At 36.4% G+C, this 21,098-nt stretch overlaps 1 long non-coding RNA gene across 1 annotated transcript; it reads left to right on the top strand.

The window, feature by feature from the left end:
* The first annotated feature begins 501 nt into the window (after window positions 1–501).
* On the top strand, window positions 502–1,322 carry LOC133784416 (uncharacterized). The gene is made up of 3 exons (XR_009871335.1): window positions 502–551; window positions 742–808; window positions 901–1,322. It is a non-coding gene; the product is annotated as an uncharacterized LOC133784416 (long non-coding RNA).
* The last annotated feature ends 19,776 nt before the right edge of the window (window positions 1,323–21,098 follow it).

Genomic DNA, 21,098 nt, shown 5'->3' with positions numbered 1-21,098 from the left:
TTTTTCTTTTTCTTTTTCTTTTCTTCTGGTATTGATGATGATAAGTAGTAAAATAAAAAACCCTGCTTTTTTCTGGACCTTAATCTCTCAAATATTTGGTCGTACTAATAATTATTTATATATGGTCAAAGGATAAAAGAACTCTTGGCCTTAGGACCATAATGTCGGATCAAATAATTCAATGCTGGCAGTTTAACTTGGTCCTAGTGTTGTACCAATTACTATAATAACATCTTTTACTTTTAAAAGCTTCTTGCTTTGCTTTTTTTGACTTTAGCTCCCAAAGTCTCCAGTTGTTTTAGCTCTCTTAATTCTCATTAAAAAATCTCTCTCCTCAAAAGCTAATTTATTTTCGAACCATATATAGTACATAACCAACTTACAACATAGTGACACATAAGAATTTTCTTTTTCTTTTTTATTAGGGTGTGACTATCAACACAAATGCTTGGACTAATGCTAGACATTCTGTGAATCAAATCTATGACATATATGAATTTTGTCAATGAGAACTTCCTCCCTCTGCTCAAACGCCTTGATGACTGCATAGTGTAAGGGGATGTTATTTACATCATATATATTTATGTATCTATTTTTGCTGCTTTAGTTGCATTCATTAAATATTACTTGTGTCGTACCATTAATTTATATGTTGATTTAGGGAATTACTAGCATATTTTGTTGAGACATTTATTTTCTCAATCAACTTGATGACCTTAAACATTATCTACTTTATATTAGGTATGTAGAAAACAATCCACAGTATGCTGAATCCGGCGTTTACTTACTCAAATTTCGACAACTGCAGGTAGCTGATTAGATAACGTTACATTTTTTGACATTCTTCCACTAAAATTTGTTTCCATTTCCAATAATTGAGTAATTTTTTTGTTATGACAGTCTCGAGCATTGGGTATGATTCGCTCTCATGTACTTTCTGTACTCAAAAGTGCGTCTTCTCAGGTAAAATAATGTAGGGGTTGAATTAATGCGCTCCATTGTTTTGTGTTGTTTTGTTGGGTTGGTAGACCTCTGTTTCTGTCTCCTTTTGGTCTTAAATCAAGTGCTCTGTTTGTTACCTAAAAAAGAGAACGTTCTGGTTCTATATGGTTATTGTTTCTTCATCAGGTTCAATCAGCAATTCGGAGCAATAGTAGCAGCAAGGCATCTCTTGCTGAGGGTGTAGAGGCATCTGTTATATTGGCCAGGCTTTCAGAAATGGGAACAAGCTTCCTTTTGCTGCTGCTCAAATTGGCCAGGCTTTCAGAAATAAGGTTCTTGGATATATTTTTCATCAGTCACATATGTATCTTTTCAGTCATCCCTATCCATACTTTTCTACTATGCATTTGTTATTACTTTTAGGATCTCTAAAGCTCTGTTTGATAATTGGATTCTATTGAGAGAGCAGGAAAATCATTTTTTGTTAAATCTTAAACTTTGTGGTAGGAAAATGTAATGTATATTGTTAGTATCGTGTATTGTGAATTGATAGTGTGACAACATTTTTGACAGGTGGCTCAGGTCTATTATCCTGGCTTGAAAAGTCATCCTGAACATGAACTTGCCAAGAGGCAAATGACTGGTTTTGGTGGTGTCGTCAGTTTTGATGTGAGCATTGTTGACTATTTTTCATCTGTTTAGCTTGCTTTTGTGAGCCTGATATATGTTCTTTCTACCTCTACTCATTGGTATGTTCATTCTCAACCGGTGTATTGCTTGACTATGCAGATTGATGGCGACTTACATACCACCATCAAATTCATTGATGAACTTAAAATTCCATACATTGCCCCCATCTTTTGGTGGCTGTGAGAGTATTGTGGATCAACCAGCAATTATGTCTTACTGGTACTGCCCTTGAATTTTCAATATATTGATTGAAAATGTAATTATTATCTGTCAGTAGTAAGTTTTATCATGACAAGGTCGGATTATCATACAACCTAATGGATGCATATTCTTTAATGAAAAGATTAGCAAAGTTTAGCTTATAAATAACCCAAATAAAAGTCAGATTACTATGAGGCCTAAGGAGTAAATAGTTTTGGCATAGATGCTTAGGCAGAGTGATAAAATTGCTTTTGTTAGAGCTTTTCAGTTTGTAGTATGGTAGGACCTGTAGTAATTTGAGATTATTTTACATCTCTAAAGATGGTTTTTCTTCTTCTTTTCTTTTCAATTAAAGCTTCAGCTCAAGTGCACATTTTTCTTCTATATGAGGTATTATAATATGAGGTATTATTGTTTATCTATTGAAATAAAATAGAAGAAAAAAGAGTGCAAGTAATTTTTTTGTTGATTAAACTTTGTGTTGATATTTATTAACTCCTAATTTATACTTGTACCATATATATAGTGATGAAAAGACTAGATTATATTTAACACATACAAGGTCATCTCTCTATGTCTTAGTTATTTTAATTGTTGCTTAAACTGAAGAGATTTACAAATTGAGGCACTAAGTTCAGCTCAAAATATTTACTGGCCTTTGTAAGCAATGATTGGGTTAAGCTATTATTTCAATGCCCTTAATAATGTATTTTTCAAGTAATATCTATCTAATTTTTTTTTTTTTGAATCCTGAGTAAGAAATTTGAGTTTGAAATCTCTTTGTTAATCTATATGTGGAGATCTTTCCTACAAATCCTAACTAACCTAATGATATTAGCTGTAAACTAACTAGCTGTAAACTCTTTTTTTTTTTTTTTGTATTTTATAGTAATAGTATTGAATGGTTGGAGTTAGTTATCATTAATAATTAATATACATTTATGAATAATATTTATAAACTAAAATTACATAGTCTAAGTTTATAAAATAAACTAATATACACTATGTAATTAATATACATTATGGATATGATTAGAGTGGAGTTTTTTCCTGAAATATACAAACAAAGGGAATCAAAATTTAGTTTAGCAAACAATCTTTCTTTTCTTTGGTCCCTTCAAGTCTGACTTTGGGCAGGGGTTGGTTGCTTATGTTGTGTTGTATTCTACTTTGTTTTAATGAATTAAGTGTGTGGCCTCTGTCTAGGAAAATGCCATTTTAAATTAAAAAAAAATCCAACACAGCTGTTTGAAAAGTGCACTAATCTATCGAGTCCATGTGCCTAAGATGATGTCATTTGCAAGTTTCTTCTCTTTTTCCACTTGCTGCCCCTGTTTTGCATTTGGTCACTAATAATATTTCTGCAATCTAGTGCTCTTTTAGACTGCTTAGGAGAGATCCAATGGGTGCACGTGGCTATGCAAGTTTGAAATAAATAATCCAAACTTGTAATGTAGATTATTGCTGCTAGTCTAGAATGTGCATGTGTTCGAGTTCCTTGTTAAAATAGTCAAAATATGGTCCAACTATTTCACTGCAGTCATGGGAACAACAGCTAACCATAGTATTTATCAATTCGTAATACATGAACTTTAGTCTTTGGCACAAAGAGCAATCGAGATATATCATCATGAAGGATTTTAGTATTGATGTTTCTCACTTGTTTTTAATATTTAGCTTCAATGGACAGAGAGATGTTGTTCTTTCCTTTTATGTTTCCCCTGCCTGTTTAAAACCATGGAGTTGGAAAATTACATAGGATATGTTTTTTGTTAGGACCATGTACACTACAACAACACTTTATTGAAGCACTACTATTTCTTTTATCTTGCACTACTATTCTCTACTGATTCTCTCTTATTTTATTGTTCATCTGAAAATTCCCTAGCTCTTTCTTGATAGCTCTCTTATTTTATTGAACTAAAACAGATAAGTATTTATCTTAGTTTTCCATTTTCTTCTTTTGAAGTTTTCAATGTATCATTTAAGAAAAGACTGTAAGTTTGTTGTTGTGGTGGCAAGAACTTTTGTTCTTAATAATAAAAGGACTTTTTTTTTTACAATGTGCAGGTATATTGAGATGATTTCTTTGGAGCAATTCTTGACAACATTTGTAGTTGAGGCCTTTAGAATGGAAGAATGTATTTCACTAATTTTTGTATACATTTCTTGTTTTATATTGAGTGATAAAGTAATCTGAATTGGGCATAAATTATGTTGTAATATGATTTCTTAAGCCTAGACAAGTAGACTAAATATTGTAATTACATTTGAGTAATTAATAAAAATCTATTTATGTTACATTATTTGGCTTCAACTTTCATATTTGTTATCCTAGTTTTGTGTAAGTAAAAAAAAGATTATGTTTCTCTAAACTAATATAACACAAAAAATGTGTTATTCTAAAGTGTAGTATAACACAAAAAATGTGTTATGCTAAAGTGTAGTATAACACAAAAAAAGTGTTATACTAAAGTGTAGTATAACACAAAAAAAGTGTTATAGTATCGACTATAAATAACATAATTCAACACTTATCTATATATTAAAATAACACAGAAATTGTGTTATCGTTGACAGTACAATAACACATCTGTATAACACTGATAAAGTGTTATGTAAAGTACCCCTGACCTACGATAACAGTCTATCTTAACACATCAGAAAGTGTTATCGTAGGTTTTGATAACACATTTTTGGTGTTATTAAAAGCATTTTTTCTTGTAGTGATGCAGATGGTTAGGTCACTATTATAGGGGAAATGCTACCCAATTTTATCTAGGATAATAAACAATTAGTTTTATGTAGACATACAACTTTATCACGTGCATATTTAGTATTGTTTCTTTTCTTTTCCATAGACATAGGAGAATATATGGATAAACAGTGGATGTCAGCGAATAGGTTATCTGTGGAATATAGGAACAGGGTCGATTTATTCTTAAGGTTTTGTGCGGAAAATGTGAAAGAGCCAAATTTTACTTATTGTCCATGTCTTAAGTGTGGAAATGTTAAAAAGATGGGTCTTAAAAAGATTAAAGAACACTTATATTTCAATGGGATGGAGAAGAGTTACACAATTTGGTATTACCATGGGGAGATAGCTCCGATTGCTCCAACTCTGCCAAGTAGACCAAAAGGAGTGAGGAAGAATATAGTGGAGGAGAACTGGCATCCATTAGATGAAATGATTGACAACGCACATTATGGATCAGGAGTAGACCCAAATAAGTTTGAGACACTCCTTAATGATGCTGAAAAACCAATTTACCCTAGTTGTACAAGATTTACAAAATTATCTGTGTTTCTTAGGTTGTACAATCTAAAAGCTAAACATGGCTGGAGTGATAAAAGCATTACTGATTTATTTAGTTTTTTGAAGGAGTTATTGCCTGAAGATAATGAAATTCCAATTTCATTTTATGAGGCAAAGAAGACGTTATGCTCATTAGGCATGCAGTACGAAAAAATTCATGCATGTCCTAATGATTGCATATTATATCGAAATAGTTTTGCAGACGCAAAATCGTGTCCTACTTGTGGTGAGTCACGATGGAAAAAGAAAAGAAATGGTGACGATGTCAAGGAAGGAGTACCTGCCAAAGTTTTGTGGTCCCTTCCGCCAATTCCTCGTTTCATCCGATTGTTTAGAAATGGCGAACATGCTAAAAGTTTGTCGTGGCATGCTAATGAAAGAATAAAGTATGGTAAATTAAGACATCCAGCTGACACCTTTGCTTTGTAGATAGATGATTTGAAGTGACCTTCTTTTGGAAATGAATCTCGTAATATTCGTCTAGGTCTTTCTACTGACGGGTTTAATCCACACGCATCCCTTAGCAGTAAGTATAGTTGTTGGCTTGTTATGCTTGTTATTTACAATCTACCCCCATGGTTGTGTATGAAGAGAAAGTTTACGCTTTTGACCTTGTTGATATCAGGACCTAAACAACCTGGTAATGATATTGACGTCTATCTAGCCCCTCTTATAGATGACTTGAAAACTTTGTGGGATGAAGGGGTTAAGGTTTATGATGCGTATAGGTAGGAAGAATTTAATCTTAGAGCGGTCTTATTGTGGACAATTAATGACTTTCCTGCGTATGGAAATTTATCTGGGTTTAGTGTGAAAGGATATAAGGCTTGCCCCGTTTGTGAAGAAAAAACATGTTCTGAATACTTGAAACACTCTCGGAAAGTATGTTATATGGGACATAGGAAGTTCTTGCCTAATACGCATAAACTTCGGACTTGGAAGAAGGTATTCAATGGTAAACAAGAGTTTGAGGAGGCTCCTGAGCCATTGAATGGGATCCAAGTACTTGAGAAGATCTCTAAAATTGTGTTCAAGTTAGAGAAGCCTACAGTTCGTACACCTACAAAGATGAAATGTAGTCGCAAGGCCAAGGTTATGGAGGAGCCAAAAGGATGTTATAAAATGAAATTTGTTTTCTTCGAACTTGAATATTGGCCTTTCTTACTTATACGCCATAATTTGGATGTTATGCACATAGAGAAAAATGTATGTGATAGTTTGATTGGCACTTTGTTGAATATTCCTGAGAAAACTAAGGATGGAATTAAGGCTAGACAAGACTTGGTTGCAATGGGTATAAGGGATGAATTAATTCCAAAACCAGATAAGAGACGAACATATTTACCTCCTGCAGCTTACACTCTTACTAAAGAGGAAAGAATGGAAATTTGCAGATGTTTGTTTAATATAAAAGTTCCAGACGGATATTAAAAGTTGGATATAAGGTCATTGGTAGACATGAAAAGTTGTATTCTGACTGGCATGAAATCTCATGATTGTCATATTCTAATGCAACATTTACTACCAATGGCCATTCGATCTATGTTGCCTATGAATGTTAGAGATGTAATCACAGGGTTATGCTTGTTTTTCAAGTCATTGTGTTGTAAGGTGATTGATCCACTTAAGTTACCTAAGTTAAGAGATGAAATTGTTGAGGTATTGTGTGAGTTGGAGAAATATTTCCCGCCTGCATTTTTTGATATAATGATCAATTTGACAGTTCACTTGGTTATAGAACTAAGATATTGTGGTCCAGTTTATTTAAGATGGATGTATCCATTTGAGCGATATATGACGATTCTTAAGGGGTATGTTAGGAATAGAAGTCGGCCAGAAGGATGCATCGTCGAATGCTATATTGCAGAAGAGGCAGTTGAATTTTGTTCTGAATACTTGACTGGTGTACAAAAAATTGGGTTAAATATGATGTTGAAAATGTTGAGATTCAGAGTCGTCGTGGTAGTGTTGTATGCACAGTAAGTTGAGATCTTCTAGATGAAGCGCATCGTCTTGTGTTGCAGAATATAAATGAAATTCAACCTTATATCGAGTGAGTTATATTCATATAATACATTAAGTTTAAGTTGTGTAATTTTGTATATTCAATTGTTTAACAACATATGTATAATTGAAGGGAACATTTTAATTGGATAAAGACCAAATTTCCATCCAAGTCAAGGAACCCAAAATGGTTACAAGACGAACATTATCGAACTTTTAGTAGTTGGATAGAGCAAAAGGTAAATTGTGTTGATTATTGAAAGATGACATTTTTGGTTGTTTTTGGTATGTTGATTTGATAGGTTGTGTCAGAATTACAAAACACATCAAATAAGGTTTCAGACATTGCTAAGTGGATTTCTCGAGGACCTTCCGTTAATGTCATCAAGTTTTCATCATACATGATTAATGGTACTCTATTTAACACTAGGGAGCGCGATAACAACAAAAACACACAAAACAGTGGTGTTAGCCTTGTTGCTAAAACTGTGCAAGTCTCTAGTGCAAAAGATAAAAATCCAATTGAATGTGATATGACTTTTTATGGAGTAGTTAATGAAATTTGGGAGTTAGATTATATCACAACTCGAGTACCTGTTTTCTTTTGTGATTGGGTGAAAAGTGACAGCGGCATAATATATGAAGATTTTGGTTTCACATTAGTTAATCTAAAACGAATTGGGCACAAATCTGATCGATTTATATTAGCTTCACAAGCCAAATAAGTATTTTATGTGAATGATCCTTCAGACAACCAATGGTCAATTGTTCTTCCAACGCAAACAAGAGAATGGAACATTAAAGATGGTGATTTACATGATATACCTCTCGAAGAAGAACTTTTCACATTCACCGCAATAGAAGATAATGACAAAGTTGATGATGATTGTATTTATTTCCGTGAAAATGGTGAAGGATTATGGGTTGATGATAATGGGTCTTGAGGTACCATTTAATAGGTTTCATATGTTTATGATATGTGAAATTTTTAGTTTCATCTTTTGGTTTCAACATTTTGTTTCATCTTTTGATTATGAGTGTCCAAAATTGTTATAATAATGATATTTATGTTTCACAGATGGAGGCTGATCCTTTTGGTGGTAGTTCTGATGAGGGGGAGCAACGCCCTCATTCTCAGCCAGTGGAACAAGAAAATAAAGCTGTGAGAGGATGTACATGGATGTCTAAAAACACCAAAAAAAAAAGAATGAAGGACATCTTACTCGTGTTGAATACAATGAGTATGGTCAACTAGTGGGTGAATCTAGAAGTAATGTTTCATCACAGCTTGGAGCAATTGTTCGAGCAACTATGTCCATCAACATTAACAGTTGGAACGATGTTAGTGTGGTGGATAAAAATAAAATATGGGACACAATGAAGGTATACTTTTATTAATTATATTTCATTTAATGTTTTTAAAATATATATTGTTTTGATAATATGCTTTTTATTACTTTCAAACTTGCAGAAAACTTTTGATTTGGACCCCAAACAAAAGAAACGGATGTTGAAGGATGCGGGAAAGTACTTCCGAAATTGGAAGACTAATCTTACAAGGGTACACGTTTACGACGCTTTGAAAAAATACCCAAATGAGTTCCCGCCAGCTATGCCATTTGGATTTGAGAATGTCATAACTCTGGATGAATAGTTAAAGTTTGTGAACTCAAGATTAACTCCCGAGTGGCAAAGAAAGAGAGAGGAGATGAAAAATTATCGAGCATTGAATAAATACAATCACAACCTCTCTAGAGGAGGCTATGTGCGTATTGAAGAGATGTTAATAGAACAAAGTGGGAAAAGTCTGACTGAACTTGATAGGGCAGACTTATGGAGCATGGGTCGTCGGAATGCAAAAGGAGAGCTAGTTGGAGAGGCCTCTGAGATTCAAAAAAATATTGTAAATGCTCATATTTAATAATGTTGATATATCAAATTATTAGCTTATATATATAACTTTCTGTGAATATTATTTCACAGGATCATTACCGGCAACTCCAAGCTAAGGGTAAATGGGCACCTGATGGCCCTGATGATGTGCAGACAAGGGCGTTGGGCACATCTGAGCCTCGAGGACGTGTTAGGGCTGGTGGACACGGTGTGTCCCGCTCAGTATACTGGAATACTCCAACACCTACCTCAACAAAAAATAAATCAAAAGCCTCTTCTTCGAATGACGACATTAGAAAGGAGTTTGAAGAAAGATTTTGAAAACAAGAAGAAGAGCATCGTCAACAAGCACAAAGCCTAGAAGAGCACCTTCAGCAACAAGATGAGCTCTTGAGAAATGTAATGACCCACTAATCTAGACTCTTGGACCATTATCGAACTATACATACAAATTCTTACTAAAACATACATTTGCGAAAATACCATAATTTATTATAAACTTGTAGAAACAAAGGTTACTTTCATAAAAATAAGTAGGACATGGGTACCCATTGTCTTTAAAACAAAAATAACTTAAAGTAAAAAGAGTTACATAGAAAATGCGGAAAATACATTTAAAACCATAAAAAACATAAACAAGACTACATCCTCGAATCGAATAACGCTCGGCCCCCTTGACTCCATTCACCATCGATACACATCCTCTAAGCATCACGAATCTTACCGCCTCTAAAGCTTATTTTCCTGCACATAAAACAGAAAGGAATGAGCCTAATGCCCAGCAAGGAAAATCTAACACATAGTCATACACATAAATTTCATAATGAACGTAAAGACATATCATAACACATAATACACTTATTATAATGGCCATTATTACTTGGGGTCCCATAGACTAAACAAGCTTATGCCCATGAGATTAGTGGGGTCCTACCAGCTAAATAGGCATATGCCCACAATCTTTTTGGGGTCTTGTTAGTCAAATAGGGCATAAGCCCAAGCCTACAACAAACACATGCATAACATATTCATAACATATCATAACATAACACATAAGATAACATAAACATAAACATATAGATTCTAGCCTATTTTCCTTACCAAAGTTACCGGGATATGTAGACTGAGTTGGGACTTTTTGGAGCACTCCTAAAACCATAAGAAAGAGTGAGTCTAAAGAAGAAAGGAGATGAAATGAAAGGGATGGAAAGACTAAACCATTTGAGAACACATGCTTACCGAAACTTATGTGCTCAAGAACTTAGATTCCCTAACCAAAATGAAGATTAAGGTTAGAGATTGAGTAGAAGACTATGAGAAAGAAAATAACATAATACAGAAATGAACTAGAGTTTTGGTTACCTCAAAGACTTGAAAGACCAATCTACACCTCAACCGAAATACTATAGAACCTCACTTCCCAAAGTGTTTGATAAGCTTATGATGTTTAAGCTTATGATTTTCCCAAACCAGGTGTTTACACTCTCACACTCACTTAACACTAGCAGCTTCAGAACTTAGAGTAAAAGGTGAGTAATGGCTGGGTACTAGGTCCTATTTATAGAGTTTGGGAATGAAAGTATCTTGATTTTACTTGAATAAAAATAATGGCTTTTTAGGTGAAAATCATTTGAATAATCGTTCAGCAGAGGCTGAAGACTCGTTCAAAAGATGCTGGACTGTTGAAGGAGTTTGAATGGCTGAAGGGAAATGAATTCAAAAACGTTTGAAAACATACTGGAGGAGGCGATATATCGCCCCCTATAGGCGATATATCGCCTGGACCATTGTTCCCGAGGCGACCGTGCATCGATTCGTGTTTTCCGTATCTACGTGCTGCGATATATCGCCCCCTATAGCTGCGATATATCGGCACACGCTGAATATTTAAACACGAAATTACACATTTTTAGCTAAGTTTGAATGGAGTAAACAGCCTTGACTAAGCCCTCAACGTATTCAAAGCTGCTGACTGACCCTATATCATTCAAACTTTACCCTTATTTAATTTAATCCTCAAAAATACTTAATCCTTAATTACCATTCATAACATGTGCTTAAAATCCTATTGGTTGATGTCTAAACCTTATAATATAATAAATATAATCCTTAATATCAGTCACATTAATCAAACCTTAGGTTATACTTAATATTCTTAAACTATAGATTAAACTTATAAAATCTGTAAGTACTACTATGAGTGTCCAAATAATTCCCGGTCTGAACCAAAAATCCATAGTAACAAAGATAATGCTATAAATACTATCATACTATTATCTATCTTAGCTAAGTAAAGTTCTTGGACTCTACAATTCTCCCCTACTAAAAAGAATTTCGTCCTCGAAATTTACTTATCAAATAACTCCGGATACCAGCCTTGCATGTCCTCCTCTAACTCCCACGTTGCCTCGCGTTCAGAACTATTACTCCATAGGACTTTGACTATAGGAAAGCTCTTGGACCGTAACTGCTTCATCCCTCTATCTAGGATGCTAACCGGTCGTTCCTCGTAACTTAAGTCTTTCTGGAGCGCTATGGTATCGTACTTGAGGACGTGAGATGGGTCTGACACATACTTGCGTAACATCGAGATGTGGAAGACGTTGTGACTATCGGCTAGTGCTGGCGGTAGGGCTAGTCTATACGCAACTGTTCCCACTTTGTCCAATATCTAAAAGGACCTATGAATCGGGGACTAAGCTTGCCTTTCTTTCCGAACCGCTTGACACTTTTTATAGGAGATATCTTAATCTCCAACTTGGAATTCCACATCGCGTCGCTTGGTATCCGCATAGCTTTTCTGACGGCTTTGAGCAGCCAGCATACACTGTCTAATAAGCGTTACTGCTTCTTGAGCTTGTCTAACAGCTTCGGGCCCTAGAAGCTGCCTTTCTCCTACCTCGTCCCAGTGCAACGGTGATCGGCACCTTCTTCCATATAGCAACTCATAAGGTGCCATTCCGATCGTCGACTGGTAGCTGTTGTTGTACGAGAACTCGATCAGTGGTAAGTACTTATTCCACGATTCTCCGAAATCAAGTACACATACGCGTAGCATATCCTCTAAAATATGAATTGTACGCTCAGACTGCCCATCTGTCTGAGGATGGAAAGCTGTACTAAGGCTTTACTTAGTACCCATATCTCGCTGTAAGTTTCTCCAAAATCTTGACGTAAATACTGATCCTCTATCTGACACTATCGTCTTGGGGATTCCATGCAATCGTACAATCTCTTGGGTGTAGATGTCTGCATATTGGTCTGCCGTGCATGAAGTTCTAACAGGCAGAAAATGAGCCGACTTGGTTAGTCTATCTATTGCTATCCAAGCGGAATCATGCTGCTTGTTCGCCTTTGGTAGCCCCGTCACAAAATCCATGGCTATATCATCCCAGTTCCATTCTGGTACGCTAAGCGGTTGCAATAAACGTGCAGGCCGCTGATGCTCCGCTTTCACTTGTTGGCATACCAGACATTTATATACATACTCCGCTATCTCCTTCTTCATCCCTAGCCACCAATAGACTGCCTTGATGTCATGAGTCATCTTGGTAGACCCTGGATGAACTGAGTACGGGGTATTGTGCGCTTCTTCTAGAATCTTCCTCTTAATACTTCGACCACTTGGCACGCATACCCGATCCTTATATCTCAATAATCCTTGGCTAGATATTGAGAAATCTGTATTCTTGCCTTCTCTGACTGCTTCCATATGTGCTGCTAGCGTGTCATCATGTCTCTGACCAATCCGTATGTCCTCTACCAGATTCGATTGGATAGACAAGTTAGCCAGCTTGCCTATAACTACTTCTATTCCGGCACTGATCAGCTCTTGCTGTAGCGACTTTTCTACTCCGGATAAGGCTGCTAAATTCCCATAGCTTTTCCTACTAAGTGCATTGGCAACTACGTTTGCCTTTCCTTGGTGGTCTAGGATTTCGTAGTCGTAATCCTTTACTAACTCTAACCACCTGCGCTGCCTCATGTTGAGCTCCTTCTGCGTAAAGAAGTATTTTAAACTCTTGTGGTCCGTATAAATCTCGCACCGTTCTCCGTAAAGATAATGGCGCCAGATTTTCAATGAAAAGACCACTGCTGCCAACTCCATATCGTGAGTTGGATAGCGTTGTTCATACTCCTTTAACTGACGTGAGGCGTAGGCTATCACCTTGTCATTTTGCATCAGCACGCATCCCAATCCTAGCTTTGATGCATCGCAGTAGACAACAAACTTATCGCTGGGTGTTGGGACACTAAGTACTGGTGTTGAGCAAAGCCTATCCTTAAGCAACTGGAAGCTTTCCTCACACTTATCCTTCCAGTTAAACTTTTGTTGCTTCCGGGTCAGGTTGGTGAGTGGAGTGGCTATCTTAGAAAAGCCCTCTACAAACTTCCTATAATAACCTGCTAGCCCTAAGAAGCTTCTTACCTCTGATGCGTTCTTTGGTCTAGGCCAATCCTTCACGGCCTCTACTTTCGATGGGTCTACTGCAACTCCGTCTTTCGATATGATGTGCTCGAGGAACGCCACTTGTGAAAGCCAAAACTCGCATTTCTTGAACTTGGCGTAAAGTTTATGCTCCTTCAATCGTGTCAAAATCAACCTTAAGTGTTCCTCGTGCTCTACTTCGTCCTTGGAGTAAATTAAAATGTCGTCGATGAACACAACGACGAATTTATCCAAGTAGTCTTTGAAGACCCTATTCATTAAGTCCATAAACGTGGCTGGCGCGTTAGTAAGACCAAAAGACATAACCAAGAACTCGTAATGTCCATAACGAGTCCTAAAGGCTGTCTTAGGGATATCTTCTCCCTTTACCTTGAGCTGATGATACCCGGACCGTAAATCGATCTTAGAAAATACAGTCGCGCCTCGGAGTTGATCAAACAAATCATCAATCCGAGGTAGCGGGTATTTGCTCTTAATTGTTACTTTATTCAGCTCACGGTAGTCTATGCACATACGCATACTTCCGTCCTTCTCCTTCACGAATAGTACCGGAGCTCCCCATGGTGAATGGCTAGGCCTAATGAAACCCAAGTCTAGGAGTTCTTGTAGCTGCGTCTTTAACTCCTTGAGTTCCGTAGGTGCCATCCGGTATGGTGCCTTAGAGATAGGCTCGGTGCCCGGTACTAATTCTATCGTGAAGTCTATCTCTCGAGTTGGCGGCAATTCTGGCAAGTCATCGGGAAATACCTCTGGAAATTCTTGTATAACTCGAACATCTCCATCCTTAAGTGGCGTATCCCTTTCCACGTTCGTGATGCTGGCTAAGAATGCTTGACATCCTTTCTCTATCCTTTGTTGAGCTTTGAGAGATGACACTAATCGGGGTGCGTAATCCTGAAGCTTGTCCCACGAAGCATCGTCTTTGGCCGTCAGGAGTCTCGAACATCACCTTCTTGCGTTGATCGTTGCGCGATGCCGTGCTAGCCGATCCATGCCTAGTATTACGTCGAAGTCCTTGATCACTAGCTCTATCAGGTCTCCTTCTAGTTCTATGTCCTCAATCTTGATCGGTACGCCTCGTACTATTCGTGATGATAGAACTACTTTGCCCGAAGGCAACTTGGTTACAAACCTAGTTCTAAATCTTTCACTAGGTTTGTCTATTTTTTCTATCATTCCTAACGAGATATACGAGTATACTGATACCAATCAAGCGATACTAGAACATATACTATCGAGGATAGGATCTGACCTGTAAATACTTGTTACTAGCATGGGTTCCTCCTTGGGTCAAGGCAAAGACTTTGGTCTGGAACCGTCGTTTAATCCCTCTTCTCCTTACTAGCATTCCTCTGAATCCTTTTTACTTCTATTGCCGTTTCTAGAACATTGGCATAGGTTGTAGTTCCCAGGTCTGCTAGCTTAACTCCTAATTCCATCTTTGGTCTAAATCCTCTAACGAACTTGGTCAACCTCGTAAATTCGGTTGGGACCAACTCTGGTGCAAACTTGACTAATCTGTTGAACTGACGAGCATATTCTTCTACCATTAGCGATGACTGTCAAGGTGTGATACTTCTTGTGGGACGGCTCCACAAATCTATATCATGGTGGTGACATCGTTAGTCTGCTAGACTAAGTCCCACCATATTCTGGCATCCTTCCTTAGTAATGACGAGACGCAGGGATATGTGGTCCGCATTACTGAGGTTCATGTGCGTAAGAATTTGCTCCACATTCCTTAGCCACTCTTCTGCCTCAAAGGGGTTTATAGTCCCTTCGAAGTTTGGAGCGTGTTGTTTGCGGAACCTTTCATATACTGACTCCATATTCGGTACTAGATACGGCGTGTAGTTCATCACTGGCCATCCCCCATATGGACCAACTTGTTGGGGTGCTGGGGCCATTTGCTGTAGCTGCGGCTGCGGTTGCGGCAGAGACTGAGGCTGAGTCTGCGCCTGTTGACGTTGTTGCTGCAAGAGTTCCTCGACTTGTTGTCGCCGTCTAGCGATTTCCGCGGTGTTGTCAGCTAACGGTGTCGGCGCGTTGCGGCTAGTAGTAGCACGCACTCCTCTTCTGCGAACTGGAGGGCATCATTGGTCGTTGGAACAATGTTGGAGGCGTTTCCGCTGGTGCGTGCAGATCTTCAGAGCGAGATCTTCACCAAAAGTTCTAACAGTCGAGAACTTGTTAGAACTTACCCTAATAGGCTCTAAGGCAAAAACTTATTCTAAAACAAACATATCTCAGACCTACTCATTATGACTTCTTATGAAAAAATTATATAGGTCTTTATTTATTATTAGTGTGGGTTTCTATACTTAGAAAAACAAGTCATCTTTATTTTCTAAGTGTTTTTCTAATCTTCCTATATGACTTAATTCTCAGGCTCGAAACTTATCTTTGTTCCAAAGTTAACCATATTGAGGGAGGGCTGGGATCAGTAAAATCGTTCCCAACTACTAAGGCCCCCTAACTCTCAATAAGGAAACTTGGTTCATTGACTTGTATCCACCCTCACTGAACTTAGTCATTATTCATTTTATTTATTACTTATTATGATTGCGAAAATAAAATCAAACTCATACATGATGATAAAATAACATGAAATTAATTTGGAAAAATAATTTTCACTTATTACAATCATAAAATAAAGAAATAAACAAAACAAACAATGAAAAACTAGCTATTCTAAAAATCGGGATCTTCTACATCCGATCCTTCATCTAGCATATCATTATCTATCTCCCCAATGACCCTAGCAACAACATCTCCCCAATTGGGAGACATTGTAGACTTTCAATGTCTCCCAAATAAAGTCATAAAACTCTTATTTTCTTGTAGTGTAAATAAGAAAAGGAAGATAAAAATACATATGTCTGTATATGTGTATATACACACATATGCAATATTATTAAATAGCACTAAAAAACATTAGTTTTTCACTCGTGAAAATAGCCAGACAACAAATTATTAAACATTCTTTTTTCTTTTTATTCATCAAACCATTCAACCTTTTGGTGGTTCAAATTTTAGTAGTCAGAACAATATAGCTTTGTCCACACAGGTTGTGAAGTGAGCTTGGAAGATAGAAATTTAGTGGCTGTAATGATCTTAATTATCAGTACTTGGAATATTCTGTCCATATAATTATGTTAATGACCAAGATAAAAGTAAAAAAAAAATTAAAGCAGACCTTATCTCAAGATTAAAATAATATATTAATCACTACAACAATCTAACTATTTAATGACTCTTTTTAATGACCTACACTTATGGTGAAGGTCATGAAATTTTGTAGAGCATATTTCATGTCCGTTAATGAGGGTCATGAAATATTATATATCATGTCGCACTTTACAAGAGATATAATGTAATGTGGGTCATTATATATAAATTTTAAATTTTATATTTTACATTTCTGTGTACTTTTTTTTTTTAAAAATAGGCCAAGGGGCGACATGAAATAACCACTGTGCCCGCGCCCCCTTTCCCCTCCTATTTTCTGAAATTTGTTCTTCTTTCCCGCTACACCATATTGCTCTTTCTCTCTATCTTTGAAATGGCAAAGAGCCATTTTTTCTGGCTTTGAAATCTCCATAGATACCTCTGCCTGCCATCATCTTTTTACCCTCTTCTCCTCTACAATAGAAGCCCCCACGATCACCATTCGAAGACCTCCAGTTTTCAGATTCATGCCATCTTTCGTCTCCCCACGCAGAGCACAACATTCCTTCATCGGAAGCAAAATTCTGGTAGGCGTTCATAGCAAAGATCTACCCATGCCAGGACTAGATCATTACCCAACCGAACCCAAGCCCCACGCCACACTATTGCTCTTTCTCTCTGTCTTGGTTTGAAGGTAAGCCACTGCACTCACTCTCGCTCTCACTCTCACCTTGGTTTTCTTTTGGGTTTTCATTGTTTCTAGCAATGTAAAATAAAAATTCAGACAGTACTACATATCACAGTTCTTAAAACAACCAGAGGGAAATAATTTATAGCCCATTAAACTTATAATATATATATTTTTTTTTCATTCTAGCTTTTCCTATTTTTGGTGATATTGATCAACATTTCTTTTCTATGCAAAATATTGAATTTGGCAACCAAAGGAACAGAGTGTTAATCAGGGAGAAAACAAATATGCATAAACAAGTTAATAATGAAGCTATATATATATATTGTAGACATTATAAGGGAATTGGGGTTTTAATATGGACAACCTAGCTTATATCAATGGACGAAAAATAGCTTCGTCTCACAATAAAGTTTTTGTTATGCACATGATGATCCACTCATCTTTTATAGGGGCTTCTAATATAGCCCACATGATTGTGTTTTATGTACCGTAAAAGATTTGCAATGATAAGAAAAATTATAGAAAATTTTATAATTTGACCCAATTATTTTTTGCATGCAATTATTAGGAGCTGATTCATGTGTGTTCACCCTTTCTATTTATTCCTTTTTACGTTTAATGGTTGTGTTAATTAGCTTAAATTTTCAACGACAGCTGAAATAATATAAACGAGGACTATAATCTAACACTTTATCAGCAGGGAAAAGAAGGCAATCTACATCAATAAGGCCCTTAGCCGAATTCACTGTTCCTCTGAACGTCACCAAAATATCCCTTCTTCCCAACATTGCCTTTCCTTCATCAGTCGTCATTGCCACATACCCCAGCCAATTTGGTGGTTTGAAGGTAAGACATGGCACTCACTCTCACTCTCACCTTGGTATGGATTATCAAATAAAGTGTTTTAAAAGAGAATATATATATGTATGTATGTTTAAGTCCTTTACTTTAGGCTAACCCGTGTGATAAGATGTTCATATATACATATATATATTTATATGGAGATGCAGTGGCATGATAATAATATTATACTAAAAATTCAGAGATAAACATATATAATAAGAATAAGCTATATACATAACAATATGATTGAATTGAAGAGTAGGCTATGACAGCTTTGCTTACATAATAGGCAGTGACAATGCCAGCAGAGTTGCTAGCAACAAGCTTGAGCTGCATATCAATTTAGCCAAAGAGGTACTCATTCTTGGATTGAAATCCAGAGCCTGAGGCTTTGTCAAGTGACAGAATACGAAGCTCTCCACTGTTGATTATCTTAGCTCTGCCATCACCCCATGTAATCTGAAAATCTTGGTTCAAATCACCAGCTGAAACATTGACCACAAAAGAGCCAAAAACAAGAAGTGAAAACACCAGCAAAGCTGAGTTGCTAGAAGAAGGAGAAGCCATAGGTGGATGAGTGGTTGTTATAATAAGATCTAAGACTCAGAGTTAGAGATTGATGAGTATGGTATTATGGTATACAATGAGAAGAGGTATATATAGAAGCTAGAGGTAGGTTGATATATATGTATGGTTAGGTAATGAAGTAGCAAAGGAAGGTTTAGAAAGGTAAACAGTGAAGCTATATCAGCTGTGGCCAGTTCAACAGCATATGATATGCAGTTGGCCCAACACAGTTTTGGTCATCATACATAATATATAGTGACAAAATTGCATGGCTGGATTGTAAAACTAAAGAAGAAAAGAAAAGATATATATCTATACTATATATATATATATGCATGGATAATATTTCGAGTCATCCTTTTTTTTTTGGTTAGTGAGTCACCCATTCTTAGTTGCTGATCATCTTTTTTTTTTTGGTCCATTATATATACAAACAAATGTAGATGTATCTAAAATTTTCATTCTTTTATTTATTATATTTTTTTTCACTATTACACGTTTTGTCTTTTTGTTTTGTCCATTATATATACAAAATTGGTTCTATACAAAAGTGTTATTTTTTATTTATTATTTTGCTTTTTCCTTTTGGTGGTTGGTAGCACTACTCTTTAATTTTTAGTGTTGACTGTGTTTTTAGCCAACGACGTGAGAACGTCAAAAATGACAAACCTTCAAGAGAATTCAAACGACACAGACAGTTTAATCCAAAAAAGTAAATAACACACAAGATTTTTATAGTGGTTCAACCCCGATCAGTCGGTAATAGCCTAATCCACTCAGAGATTTTATTATTTTATCTACACTCAATATCAGATGAACCAGTGTCAACTGAGTTTCTTCAGTGTAAATTTTCAAAATACAAAAAGGGTTCTCTCTCAAAGAAAATGCACTTTCTCTCTCTAGAAACTCATACCAAATTTCAAATTGCAAAAAGTCCTTTTTTGATCCCATTAACCCTCTATTTATAGGTTTGGGATCAGAAACTGATATCCCACTAGGATCGGGATATTTTATTACTCATATTATATTTAAATTACACAAAATATTCAAAATACAACAGAATCCTCAATTTGAGCGAAGAATGAGAGATTCCCGCGCGTGCCCAGACCGATTCTTGTTGAAGCCGTTTCTAGGAATTTGACGTAGTCTGGTCCATTTGATTGGTGAATATCATCTTCTGGTCGAACACATGCATGCTGCATGTTGGACACATGCATACGGACCATACCCCTTAGAGTCTCCTTGGACCAAGGTCCGAACACACCTCTTGGCTCTCCTCGGACTAAGGTCCGATGACACCACTTGGGACTCTCCTCGGACCAAGGTCCGATCACACCACTTGGGGCTCCTCGGACCACATCCTTGGGCTCTCCTCGGACCAAGGTCCGATCACACTTCTTGGGACTCCTCGGACCAAAGTCCGACCACACCCTCCTTGGCTCTCCTCGGATCAAGGTCCGACCGGACCTCTTGGGGATACTCCTCGGACCAAGGTCCGACCAGGCACACCCTAGCCCAAGTACTCTCCTCGGGTGCACTTGGCTTGGTCATGACATCTCTCAAGCAGTCCAAACTCTTCCCTGATGTATTGGGCTACTGCTAAGCCAGATCACCCAACTATTTCATGCCACTTTTCATTTCTATTGCCACATCATCGATCTCCATTTTTTGGGGATAACATTTAGTATAATATTATTTTATGAAAGTAATAATAGTTGGTACTAAGGGTTCTTCAGTATTTGTTATTGTTTTTTTTTTATATATCACCATTAACTAGAACAATGTCTAGTTCTATTTCTTTCATGAATTGTAACAACTAAACAAGTTGGTCATTTAACAGAAAACTAACAAAAGTAACCAACTAATGACATTTAGGACTTAGGCACAACAAACTGACATATTACAACAATAGAGTTTAGAGATTACAAAATAATTTTTTTTGTTTCATTTGTGCTTGGCAGTTGCATTCATTCTCTTGTTCTCCCACTTTCTATGATATAATTTATATATATGTATATATATATATATCTTCATTACAATATTTAAGGTTACTAGTATACAAATATTTTTCCCAAGTCACAACATTTAATTGTGACATTAGAAATTATTATTTTGGTTAGTGACTTTAAATATATAACACTGATTAAGATGTCCAAAACTTTAATTAGAAACATTATGGTTTTCTTTAATTTTTATTCTATATTAATCTTATAGGTATTGATTACATTCTTCAGGTTGTAGATCCAATTGACAAGGATTGAGTGTTGGAAAGTTAATTAGTTAGCTTGATCACCTTTTAAATTGAAAGAGGTATGTATGAATATTTTTTT

Source organism: Humulus lupulus, chromosome 6, assembly GCF_963169125.1.
Source record: "Humulus lupulus chromosome 6, drHumLupu1.1, whole genome shotgun sequence".
In the NCBI taxonomy this organism is placed as follows: Eukaryota; Viridiplantae; Streptophyta; class Magnoliopsida; order Rosales; family Cannabaceae; genus Humulus; species Humulus lupulus.
The sequence above is the reverse complement of the archived record's forward strand: the minus strand, read 5'-3'. Positions and strand labels throughout refer to the sequence as shown.